Below are 14,058 nucleotides of genomic sequence, written 5' to 3' on the forward strand. Positions count from 1 at the left end.
AAGTCGTGAAGGCAAACTGTAAGTTGCCCTGGAGTTCCGGCTTTTTTTTCGAAAGATTCTGGTGGGCCGATACACATTGATACAGCGCAGCAAGAAGTCTACCCTAAAACACTCTCACACAGACAGAGGCATGGCCAATAATGCAGTGGTGCTGATGATTAGATAAGCTTCGCGCGCGACACCGCGAATAAAGCTCGAACGGTGGTTGTTCTGGGCGTTCCCAGCCTCCGCAGGGCTCTCGCGCGGTCGGTGGTCTTGCGGTTGGAGCCAAGACAAGATTGGCCTGTGATCACGTTGACGGAATCGACCAGACATCCTGGCAGGGAGCGAAACAAGACGGAAGGGACGGAACCCAACGTGGGGCCCTGTCCGAACGGGTGCAGACATAATAACTTCAGTTATTACACCACAACCCAAAATAGCTCAATCAACATCCAACCTTGAACCGAACAAAGCGGCGCGAGCTGACAAACGTTTTTGTTGGGCGGCTGCTCTGTTGGGGAGTGTTCTTTTTTTTATTGCGCTACAAAACGTCTCTTAAAACTATCTAGCAGCACGATCCGTGAGAAAAATTGGCCAACCAATCTTGTTACTTACTGCTTTGTTTGTTTATTTTTTTTTTAACAGCCTTAACCGCGCTTGTTTGCCGTGGCAACATATTTTTTAGTCCGCTATTGTTTGCCGAATGGTTTGCTGGTGGGTGTTTAAATTATCCTACCCATGGAAGGATTCTCAATGGACTGTGCGTTTGGTGCAGAACGGAATTGTAATCGATTCGCACACCACGCACCACAACAGGCCGCACAGCGGGTGTTCTTTCTTCAAGCAAATTAGAACCATTTCATCACGTCTATGAAAAATGCTGCGAAAAGGACACAGGAGGCAGCAAACAACTTTGCTTTGTCTTGTCTAGAAGACGGATGCAGTGCTCGGGCTGGGGCACAAAAGGAGTTATTTTTGTAACATTAATCTTCCTCCAAAGGAGAAGGAACGTTCAGGAGCATTCTTTACTTCCGCGAGCTGCACAATACGCATCAGAGCAAGATCAGACGATTAGTCGTTCTTTATTTGAATTTTGTGGACAAACAAACCCTTTTCCAAGGATGTTATTTGATATATTTATGAGAAATATCATCCATCAGTCTTGCCTTTTTTGGGCTTGATGCCAGGATAAAAGGACAAACAATTACGAGAAAAATGTGGTTCCAAGATTAACATGCAGTAGACAAATTCTAGATAATTCCAATAATTAATTTATTGTTTTCTATAGTACATCCGCAAACCAATGCCTGCCGTTGTATTCTCATGACTAAGTAAATGAAAAATAATAAAAAATAAAAGAATGTTTCTGAAACAATTTCAAAGCATTTTTCGTCAGAGAAGTGTAAGCTTTTTACGTACTTTGTGTATTGCTTTGTTTTAATTTATTTTTAGTTTATTAAGTTCATTTCTTTAGTTAAAAGCTATAAAAGGTTTAAGAGCTATGAGAACCTATAAAAACAAGTGTATGAATTTCATAAAAAAATGAAAAAGGATCTTTTTTCTAACATAGGGTTTGTTTTCCCTTCACGATTCTAGTTAGATTTTTGTATGGAGTTTGACAGTTGGAGGCTGAAATAATGTAAACACTCCATACAAAACCACACAAAAAACTAGCCTGCAATTTTCATTTTAGATTTTTCTAGCCTCAAAGTTAGAATTAGATTCGAGTACCTAGGAGAGATGGGTTCTGCGGATCGCACCCACGGTTCCACTCCGGTTCCGACAAGTACGATTCCGATTCCGATTCCAGAGAGAAGGAATCGCTAGTTCCACCGGAATCGTTTGGAATCGTCCGGAATCTTCCAGAATCTGCCGGAATCGTCCGGAATCGTCGGAATCGTCGGAATCGCCCGGGATCGTCCGGAATCGTCCGGAATCGTCCGGAATCTTCTGAAATCGTCTGGAATCGTGCGGAGTCGTTCGAATCGTCTGGAATCGCCCAGAATCGTCATAATCGTCCGGAATCGTCGGAACAGTCGGAACGACCGGAATCGGCTGGAATCGCCCGGAATCGACTGGAATCCCCCGGAATCGACCGGAATCGCCCGGAATCATCCGAAATCGACCGGATACGACCGGAATCGTCCGGAATCATGCGGAATAGTAGTCAATCGATAGTAGTGAACAGTAGAGCCGATTCCGGTCGATTCCGACTGTTCTGACGATTCCAGACGATTCAAGTTCACGTTCCGGCCGCCGCGCATATGTCAATGTTGCCTGTCGTACATTTAAGCCAGGAATGTCGCGCACTGAGCTCCTCAATATCGTTTGACATGCACGCTAGCTTCTTGTGTTATTGTTTGTATCTATTTGTATTAGGTCATTTTTCATTTATGCACTGAATATATGACATGAAATAAAATGGAATTCCTACTATTCCGACAATTCCAGACGATTCCGGTTTATTACGACGATTCCGAACGCGTCCGGGCGATTCCGGTCGATTCCAAGCAATTCCGGGCGATTCCGGGCGATTCCGGGTGATTACGGACGATTCCGAGCGATTCCAGGCGATTCCGGTTGATTCCAGACGATTCCGAGCGATTCCGAGCGATTCCAGGCGATTCCGGTTAATTCCAGACAATTCCGAACGGTTCCAATGCCTTCGCACGATTCCGACGATTCCGACGATTCCGGACGATTCCGGGCGGTTCCGGCTTGTCGGATTGAACCTGCCCTGCGGAACTGGGTTCGAAATTTGTTGGAATCGTCCGGACGCAGTTCCACTTTATTGTGCGTTTTGCCCAACTCTAGTACCTACTCGAAAAAATAGCAAAACAAGGTGGTATTTTAATTTATCCCAAGGTGCATCAGATCAGGTGATGGAATCTGGAATCAAAGTGTATATAGTCCAGGTGGTCTCATAGCATTTTTTCATAACCAATTTTGAACATCACTTTTTGGCAGAACGGGTGAAAATTTTTGCTCCAACGAGCTTTCTGGAGGCTTCACGAATATTCAAAACACTCTTAAAATCTGCATTCAGAAGCAGAAGCGATAAAAATCAGCCTTCTAAATTCATACACCTTGGGATATGCCCACCTGTATATTATATTCAATTGGATAGCTGCTCGAAAACTGCTATACAATGCAAACAGCTGACAGGCTGAAATTTCAGCCTACGAATTTCAATCGGAAAGGGCCCCTTAGTCAGCTTTTTGTATGGAGTTTGACAGTTGGAGGCTGAAATCATGTAAACACTCCATACAAAACCACACATAAAACTAGCCTGCTGTTTTCAGTATAGATTATTCTAGCCTCAAAGCTAGAATTATAATCGAGTACCTGCTCGATAAATGGCAAAAAAGGTGATGTTTACATTTATCCCAAGGTGTATTAAACAGATCAGGTGATACAATCTAGAATCAAAGTGTATGTAGTCCAGGTGGTCTCAGAGCATGTTTTTTATAACCAAATTTGAACCATCGACAAACCGAATTGACACTTCAAACAAAATGAGCTTAAAAGTTGTCTCCTTATTTCAAATTAAAATACGTTAAACACTAGCACCATCTCTTTAATGATTCGCTTATTATATTGACACAGAGACGAAACTACTACAACCCCTTTTTCCCTGGTTTTCTTTCCAACTTCCAACGAAGAATATTTTCTCCAATTCTCACATCATTTGTATTGATTTGGAAACCCATCAAATGACTTTTCTGGGGTTTTTGTCCAATTATTTTCATAAAATCTTGTCTAACACTTCCTCCGTCATTTGTACTTGGAAAAGTTGTTTCCATCTAAGCAGCCGCGAACAGAGCTCATTTTGACAAAAGTGATCGCCTTCTTAAAATCTTCATTCAGAAGCAGAAGCGATAAAAACCAGCCTTCAAAATTCATACAACCTGTATATTATGGTCACTCAGATAGCTGCTCGAAAACTGCTTTACAATGCTAACAGCTGACAGGCTGAAATTTCAGCCTAGGAACCCAAAATGGAAAGGGTCCAATAATGTTGAGTTCTGCTCTAAAATTTTAAAAGCTCAAAAATAAGTTTAAAAAATAATAAATAATCAAGTAACCCTGGAATTTAAAAAAAAAAAAGTCTAAGTAAAGCCTGTGTAGAATATAAAAAGCTTGAAAAAGTTTACTTAAAACAAATATCTCCCATTTTCCCAGAAACTAAGCTCAAATACAACGCTATTTGAACTTACTTAGGAAACATTTCTGAAAGAAGCATTCCGAAGCTTTTTCATTCACAGGTGTTGCACGCAATTCAATTTCAAATTGTTTCAGAACACCTCATCGCCTCGTTTCCCATTACCACCACCCACCTCCGATATAAAGTGTAACATGTTTCGTTTAGCTGCTTTTAAACCGCAACATAAAAAAGCACCAACAACAGCAACAAAAACCTCATTAACGAGCTAAACGTTTTCGCGCACATGAAAATCCCATAACCATAGAACACGGTCAATCAACTCCCCCATCACACACCGTCTCCTGCGTCACTACCGGCCAAAGTAGTACTGGAGTGGATCCACGACGCGCATTAAAGCTTCACACACTTTGCTGCTAAAGTGACAAATCGGATCGCATTTTCACCATGGCTCACGGATCGCGCCTTCATTGCAACGGCAGGGAAAAGATCCTCCACTGCATATCCTGTGGAAGGCAACCTCTCTTCCGCTGTACTCGCGAGTTCAGCGCGTGTGGCGTGCACTGACTGACTGTGTGTTCGCGTACATAAATCGAATGAATGATAACAACAGAAAACAATTACCCATCCACATCCCAGCCATCTCCCTGGCCCGCAGCAGACACAGGAAAGGTTCACCATCATTTCAGGGCACACAAAAAACGAACGCACCCAGGGACCGCTGGAAAGCGAGCAGCAGCAACGACCGCCACGACAACCTCAACCATCATCCGTCGTATCATCATCGCAACGCAGGCCCGAGGTTTTGTTCCCGTTGACCGTAGCAGTACCCTAACGTGGGGATGTTGTGAAAGATTTATTGCCCCCTCATTTTCTTCATATACTTTTGCAAACGTGGCTTGCGCACCACGGGAACCACGGGAAGGTGGTGATAAAAAAGGGCAATTCCTGCCTCGATCGAAGCAATAGGCAACACAACAACTTGCGCTGACATGGATGGACACCGCACACCGACACTAACTACACGCTGGGCGATGATTTCTTGGTGGGTCAGAAGGGCACACAATTGCCCGTGTGTCCTTGGCATTTTTTGTTGGAACCTTTTCTCCCTTGTTTCCTTTCCCACATGACGTTCCTCGGTAGGAAGCATGTTGCCGCCATATCGCTTCCCCTGTGCAAGTACACCAAGTCAAACTGTGCTGTAGTTGGACTGTTGAACGATCCGGCGTAACGCAATACGACGACGCATCACGAAAGGCCTGGCAAACTTATCTCATATTCATTTATGAAAACGATAAGACAAACACAAACAACGGCCTCAACGAAACGGGCTTTAGAGGGCTTTTGGCCAAAAAGCTAACCGCTCCATTCCTTTTCCACGGGAAAAGGGGTTCGTCGCCTAACAATGTGTCCATTGGGCCATAGGAACATAGGAGATCCGGAGGAGGGCGGGAAAAAAGGGATCACAAACTATGAGCGTGTCCCAGGACCACAACAACAATGAGGCCGTATAAAATATGCAACGGCATTCTGGTTTTGAAGTGTTAAATAAACAATGTGTAGCACACGGCAAGGATACGGAGTGGCCTTTTTGGGCCACACTTCTCCCGGGGAATGTAGGTCGGCATTTGAGACATATGGAGAAGCGAGAGGATCTATTTGTCCTTCCATTTTCGGAGATCTTATCTCTTGCCGCCGCCGCAAGGGCGTAGAATCGATCCGGAAACGTAGTACCTGTCGCTCCGTGGGCCGGAATTCCGTATTGCGGCATCGGGACACACCACAAGCGCACACCATAGTTGTGCCGTTTCTTCGGCTCGGCTCGAAAGATGAAGACGGAGCAGCGGCGACACACATCTGCTTCATAAACCGTATCCTAAGCAAACGAAAGCCCGCTCTCCTGGAACGTGGGGGGGAGCTTTATTAGTCCCGAGGCTAATAACACATGATGATGTCCTTCTGCCCGTAACAACACCACCAATGGCAACCACCAGTCGAGCACGGACACCAGTGTTAACCGCCGGAACCACACACACACACACATGCAGCCCACGATAATGGGCTTTTATCGGATTTCCTACTCCTCGACAATTGCCCGGCGGTAGCATCATCATCGCGCAGCGTCGTCCTGGTGCCGCCACCAAACCAGTCGGACACACGCGATTGGTCTCTGATCAAGTGGCATTAAGGAAGCAAATAATCGACTACATCCGTGCGATGCCTAGCTGTCGGTGGCTGTCGGAAGAATTATAGTTCACGGTGTGATCCAGAACACCCCCCAGGCGAGCTCTCTCTCTGTCTCTGCACGCTTCGGTGGGCATTTCATTTGCGGACCACTAGAACACACAGACGTCATAGGGAAGAACAATGCCATTTTGGGGGAGGCAATAGAAGAGTGAGAAAAAAACAATAATATTTTGCGCTCTTGCAAGGAATGATAACGGAACGCAGGAAAGTGTGTGTGTGTGGGCAGTTACATTTTATCGTCCGCAAACACACAAACACGGCCGTAAAGTAGAAGACTGTACGATATATCACGTTAAGCCGTCATTGATTTTTTCGTGCTTTGGGCCAAAGCAATCGGAACTTCTTGGAGGAATCTTTCTTTATGGAGTGATTGGTATTGGTGCGTGTGTGTGCTTTGTCATAAATTCAATAAGCGCTCGTCTAAGCTGCAATTTATAAGCCACTTTCGTCTGATGGCATGATTTGAGTTAGAGCGAGGCATTAATCATATTGGGGGAATTTATTTACTCAGAACTTTTCATTGGATTATTTGGATCTTACAGAATAAATTGTCAAGATTTATTAAGGAATAGTTTTCATTATTTTGATAAATAAGACCACAAAGTCTCAATTTAAGGCTTCCTTGAAGCGAATATGTAAAATTTTAACTGATATAGAAGTAGAAGATAAAGGATACAGTCACCAAAGACTTTAAATTGATTTAAAAATTAATTCAGGAACTGAATAAACTTATTGATCATTACCAAGATTTCACACATAACACTGTGCCAATATTACAAGGTTTCCCATGATTGTTCCCATAATGTATTGGTATTTTCCGATTGGATATCAATAAATTGGAACAAAAAATTTTGGACCCAAAAATTGTGGGAACGCACCAAAAAATATGGTAACCCACCAAAAATTGATAGGAACCAACCAATAAACCGTAGGAAACCCTGTAAGTATGTAAAAGTCGACACAAAAGTAAAATTAAGTTGTATTTCCACAGATTATAAATGATATAAGCATGATTATAAATAAATGATAAGTCACAATACATCCAAATTACATCCAATTGCATCCAAAAGGACTATTCTTATTGAATTGATTATTCCTTATTTGTCTCTTTACTTCAAAATAGTTTAAATCGTTTAGTGGACTTTACCATAAAGTGAAAGAAGTATGTTAATAGTGTTTATTTTATATCCATTTGCATATTATTCTGCATCTAAAAACAACTCTTGAAGCTCATAGTTCAGTAGAACTACTCGCATAACCAATGTGGGATGGAATTGCTATTTGACCTACTGTGAAGAGAGCTATTAAAAAGCAACGAAAGAACCACATTTTCATAACTCAACAAGTTCAACCCAATTGATCGAAACACTTCAAATGAAAGGCAAACAATTTGATAAATATCACAAATCTTCCCCCATGTGTGTGCCTTCAACATCAACACTTTCATCGAGCACGCTCTTGTACATCATCGCTCCGCTTGTGGCGAAGCACACTCGAACGCTTAATCGAACGATCATATAATAACCTTTTCGCACCCAACAAAGACACCCAGAAGCATGTTGAACCCCGAAAAAAAAAAACACATGCACACCCACTCGCACCCACAGCTGTTGTGCGAAAATCAACACACAAACTAATCTGATAACGATCATCCTGCTCCGAGACTCACCCAACCAGGCGAGAACCCAAATGTTGCGGCGAACGTAGTACACACATCCCCAAAATAGTTTAATTAAACCATCCATCAGCATTCGATTGGAGCAGAACCGAGCAGAGAAAGTGGGGAAACCTGATCCAATCGCTAAACCAATCGCATGTGTTGCACAAGAAGCTCGACGAATAGCTCGTCTTCCGGACGTGAAACACACACACTCACGCATACGTTAAGGGTGTTGCAAACATCATTAGCACTGATCAGAAGCTACCTACCCATCTTCTACACGCCCTTCCATAGAGTAGCATCGTTCTTCGTCTTGGGTTCGCTGGGAAAAGTCTTCTCATTTCGAACGGTTCATCGAACACATCGCGTAACGGGGATGTTGTGGTTGGGGCGATGTCGCCAGCGTTGACTCGCTGCCAAAAGTTCGATCGAGAAAGGCAGCCGAAACCACAAACGAGCCGGTGTGTCTCGCACACACTTGCCCCTCTCTCCCCCTGGGAGTGTGATTGGTGTGGTCGGTGCGCTTCTGATTCTTCACCAGACTTCTCCAACCTTTTACTCATCTCCATAGCACCAAAGCGACATCAAAGGGAACGAATTCCCGCAACGCAAGCTTTCAACCCAGACAAACCGCGAAGGTATTGGGATACACCATCATCGTCTGCATCCTTTGCTCTTTCGCCGAGTGTGGCAGTTGGAGATGACGACCGAAAATACGATGCAATCATTAACTTCCGAACTCAATCTCTTCCGTGCCGACCCTGCAGTGCTTCTCCTCCAGGTGAGATTCTCCACTAATCTCCACTTTCCAACTTCAATCATCCACGGTAAGTACACCTCGTACCATGCCCTTCTCATCATATATCGTCGTCATTCCCGTTCGCGCAATTGATGAAGAGCTACCTAAGGGGGGAGGCTGTTTTAAAGGCACAGCCGGTTCCGTTAGGACAAGTGCCATCGCGTGAGGGTGAAACATCAGTAAAGAAATCGTATCATTCCATCCAAGAACCTCAGCTTCTTCGCCACATCAATCGTTCTCTTTCAAATTCAATTCAAATACAGTACCTTTCCTACTTTGGAGGTCATTTCCGACGTTTTGAGGTACTTTTCGTGAAAGCCCTTTAGGCAATTGAGCCAATTTCCTGGATGAGAAAAGCGTTGAAGTTGGCAGACGAAAAAAAAAGAACCCAAAAAAATCATAAAGCATTGCTCAGTTCTGAAGAAGGGGGGAGGGGCATTTTCCATTAAGGGAAATGGCGTATTCTTCATGATCTTCACCAAGATGGAGTGTTCTCATTTTTAGTTTGCTCATTAGTTTCGGACCCTCTGGATTTATCCCCATTTCCTGGAAGCAGCTCCGTATGGTATTTCTCTCTATTTCGGGGTAATGCTATTCTTTTATGGTTGCCATCATAATAGGCACATCCCCTCTCTCAACGATCCCTTGCTGCCGATCCGATCGAAGCCGGATGAAGAAATTCCGCCAACGGCGTGCAATGTTCTTCCAACTCCAACTCAAACCGTCCAGTAGGTCGTCATAAAAAAAGAGCTGAATCTACAGAGAACAAACACACTCAGAATAAGATGGATTAGAGCTTTCCCGGCCACCGCCATTAAACAAGCTGCCGTGAGAAGCGGCCGGCGACAATTGGAACTGGATTGGACACTTCGACTCCATCACAAATCTCACCCTCCCAGCAGTTGATGACCCTGACATGACGACCACACCACACCATTGAAACTCAAGCATCAGCGTACCGCATCAGAAATTAATTAGCAGCTCTTGGCTGCGCCATCGGTTCTTTGTCGCGGTCTGTGTATGTGGGTCTGTGACCGTGATCATCATAAAGCCGCAAACGAGGTAATGAAGCTCGCCTGGAATCGTATTCCCTCAGAAAGACACCTAAAAACCTTAACCGCAATGGTTGACTTATGTTTTTGGCACGGTAAAGTCGGCTTTTGTCGAAAATAATCCCCCCGACAAAGCCTCATTTTGGTGGTCGTGCTCGTTTCGGTAAGATTCCCCCAGATCAATCAGTTCAGCACGGCATCAAAAAGACTCTGGCACCGCCAGGCAATAGATCACCGCGCAAACGAGAAACACAAGGTGAAATTGGGTGGTAACGGTGGAAGAGAACTAATCCCCTTTGCTCTTCCGATCCCAATTCCGAGCCGGTAGACCACCACCGTGTGACTTCCCATCACACCCCTTCGCTCGGTCAATGATGAGCGGTTAATGATACTTTTGGGGAGGAGGCTAGAATCAACAAAAACTACCAATTTCCGTCCAACTGCGGGAAAGAATGCGCTGGGCGTTCGGGTGGGATTTGGTTCGTAAATCAACAGGTTCCTGTGACTCGGTTCGCGGTGCTTCGTATGCTTGGGAATATAGACAGCGGGTACTTCAAGGCAGCTTCTAAAAAAAACCCTCTCAAGCTTCTCACCTCAACAGCTTCACGGAATAAAGGAAACTGCTTGCTTTTACTCGATAGAATCACTCCTTCATTTGGCATAATAATGTTTCAAGAGCATTCCAAAGCCACAGCACACAGCAGCGCGAGTTCAATTGAGGAAGCTCCCCAGCCTCAGGAACTCAGGAAAAGCTCGTTATCGCAGCTCACGCACAGTGTGTTTTTCTGTTGTTGTTGATTCTGTTTTTTTTCTCTCTACCGAACTCCACTCCAAATCGATTCCAAACGAAACGCGAGCGGAAAGATTTTTACCAACCAGAGCAACGCAGACCGCAACCAACTTCGCGAAGAAGTTCTTCAGCCGTACGCCACTAAACAGTAACAGGCTTCTCCCCACGGTACTTAGGGCTTTTTTTGGTGAGGAAACAGTTCAACCTGGCACACCCGTTACACACAGAAGAGGAAGAAAAACATGCTTCTCCTGCTAGCAAACCTGTAATAGAGAAGCTGTTGCTTCTTCAATAGCGAAGAATAAATACTCAAACAGCAGACTCAAACCTCCAAAACATTTCCCCAAAAAAAAAAGAAGGTCCAACGATCTCTGATCGTGTACAGAACGTGCTTGAAGGAAATATTGGAGAGAAAAACAACATTACGGCACATCTGCGGCCGCATCAACGGCAGCCTGCCCGCTAAATGATCTGCAGGTAGGGAAGGAAGGGCATCGTCTTCAAGACGAAAGTCCGAGACGAGATGCGGAGAGATGGACTCCAAACCGAGCGGTTTCGATTAAAAACCAACCAACAGAGCAAGTTGGCCTACTTTTGGAGTACCGAAAACTGCACCAAACTCACACACAGTTGCGACCGGCGAGCACTGTTTTTGATAGGGACTTGAAGCCCTCACACACAGACACCGGCTATTGGTTGGGCCCATTAGATACACATTGTTTGATGAAGGCTCTGCAGGTAACGGCAAAGACTACCCACCCCGCGCGCTTACAAGCTTGTCAAAAGTCGGTCCCGTCAAAGGAACGCACGTGTTGTGTTGCATGCTTCTGTGGAACATCTTCGCGTAGTACATTACAGTTGGTAAAAGCCTGCAGGTATGTGCGATGTACAAACTTGGACAGGGAGAAATTCACATAAAAACATGCCCAAAATCCGCCCAGAATGCATCGGCGAACGTACAATAGCGCAAGAAGTCGGCTCTATACAAAAACAAAACTGGGCGGGAAAAAGAGCCTCAAGTTGGAATTTTATTAACCGTAAAACCGACCAGTTCACTTGGCCCGCAACTAGACCCATTCGGGGACGACGCACGTGGGGTGCCAGCAACCAAGGGTGACTCATAAAAACCTCGCAAGTGTCACATGAGAATGGGAACGAAATAGAGGGGAGGCCTCCTCAATTCGTGCCACCACCGTTACGCATCAAACCCACCAACAACTTCCCCGCCACTCAGAGTGAGAGGTTTCACATGCAAACTAGTAAACGAGAAGGTGCATATCAAATGGGGAGGACACAGCCACAACCGACTGCTTTTTTCCTCCACTCTCTCTCTCTCCTCCTCCTCCTCTCTGCCTGTCTGTCGTTGGTAATCGAATCATTACTGTTTGATAGTTTTCTCACACATTGCTTCGTGTCTCGTCGTCGAAAATAGCGTCGATCAACCCTCTCCCCGGGGCTCCCAGTTTATGTCGAAATGGCAAGTCGCGAAATCCACTTAACCGGCGAAGAGATGCATAACGTGATCGTATAAAAAAAAAACGGTAAGTGAAAATTGAAAATTATATTAAGGTCATATTTTTCACCGGGTGCATCATCGTAATGCTTTTGCTGCTGCTGCTGGAAGCCAGCTGCCTCTACGCCACCTGACGTCCTTCTTCCTTCGTGCCTGCTCTCAAAGCGATTTACATATTTTATCCATTTCGAAAGGGATATTCGCACGAGGATGTGTGTGTGTGTGCGTTGTGGGACGTTTGGTACAAGGAAATAGGTGAATAAAACGCAGTTTTATGTTCCACCATCATCGTTATGTTAAGTAGAACGTTGTTTTTTGCGTCTTTTCCGTAGCTGTCATTTTTATACATTTATTGCAGCGTGGTCTTTCAATGACGAACAATCGTTGTACACTAGCTCTTGGAGTATTTTTTTACTTTTTACGGAATCTTGATTATTTATAGTAATATTTGGACGTAATATTTTAAATCATTATTTCAATTGCAATGCCTTTATTTTATTTATTTTAAATAAAATACGTGATAATTTGATCGTGTAAAATTTACGCAAGCTTATTAAACCGTACAAGTTCCTAATTTGAGCTATGAATTGTAATAGAAAGAACATGATTTTCTTTAATTTTTATTTTTATTTTATTTATTTTTGTTTATTTCAACAATCAACTATTCATTTACTCTTATAGCTTAATACATATTCTTAATAAGTAACATTTGAATCAAATTTTTTTGAGTCCCATGCATTTTCAATTTTTTTTTTGTGATAATTTTCTCGACATTTTCTATTTCCCATGTTAGGTTTTTTCATGGTATTTTCTTTTTAAAGTAATTTTCATCACTAGTTCCATCTATTGAAAGAACATTTTATAAATGTATAGATTGAAAATGTATTTTCAATCTATAAATTTTATAAAAAAAAATCTTCAATTTTTGGGACAAATTTCAAAATACTTTAACAAATCTATTACAATTGACCTTTTTAAAAAAAATTTTCAGTTTTTTTATACTTAGGCTACAGCAAAAAATTCAATCAATTGTTATTGGGGGCCTTCACGATTCTAGTTAGTTTTTTGTATGGAGTTTGACAGTTGGAGGCTGAAATAATGTAAACAATCCATACAAAACCACACAAAAAACTAGTCTGCGGTTTTCAGTCTAGAAAATTTTAGCCTAATAGCTAGAATTAGATTCGAGTACCTGCTCGAAAACACGGTTTTGTTTACATTTATCCCAAGGTGCATTAAGAAGATCAGGTGGTGGAATCTGGAATCAAAGTGTATGTAGTCCAGGTGGTCTCATAGCATTTTTTCATAACTAATTTTGAACATCAATTTTTGACAGAACGAGTGAAAACTTTTGCTCCAACGAGCTTTCTGGAGGCTTGACGAATACTCAAAACACTCTTAAAATCTTCATTCAGAAACAGAAGCGATAAAAATCAGCCTTCTAAATTCATACACCTTGGGATAAGCCCACCTGTATATTATACTCAATTAGATAGCTGCTCGAAAACTGCTATACAATGCAAACAGCTGACAGGCTGAAATTTTAGCCCCATTCATTGAAAGTTCAATCAGTTGAAACAACTTATTAGGTTTAACAACAAGACATGAACTATACTTCAGGTCACACAGATACCACATATGATGCTTACTGCTTCAACGCAATCCCTGTAAACAACTAATTGCTCGCAAGAGCTATATTTCACGCTGAATAAAACAAAATCTTCTTGATCATGATCACATTTTGCCCTGTTATCCCGCGACACATCTTCAACTTTTGCTATCAATTTTACAGCAACAATCTTCTCACCCAATCGCACGCAGCTGTACTGAAAAGAAACGCACACACCACTGAC

General features: G+C 43.2%; 1 protein-coding gene across 2 annotated transcripts in view; it reads right to left on the reverse strand.

Moving 5' to 3' along the window:
* LOC120957385 (uncharacterized) overlaps window positions 1–14,058 on the reverse strand; it is a 74,861-nt gene that overhangs the window by 54,482 nt on the left and 6,321 nt on the right. The gene's annotated exons all lie outside the window — the stretch shown is intronic.

Source organism: Anopheles coluzzii, chromosome 3 (genome assembly GCF_943734685.1).
Source record: "Anopheles coluzzii chromosome 3, AcolN3, whole genome shotgun sequence".
Classification (NCBI taxonomy): domain Eukaryota; kingdom Metazoa; phylum Arthropoda; class Insecta; order Diptera; family Culicidae; genus Anopheles; species Anopheles coluzzii.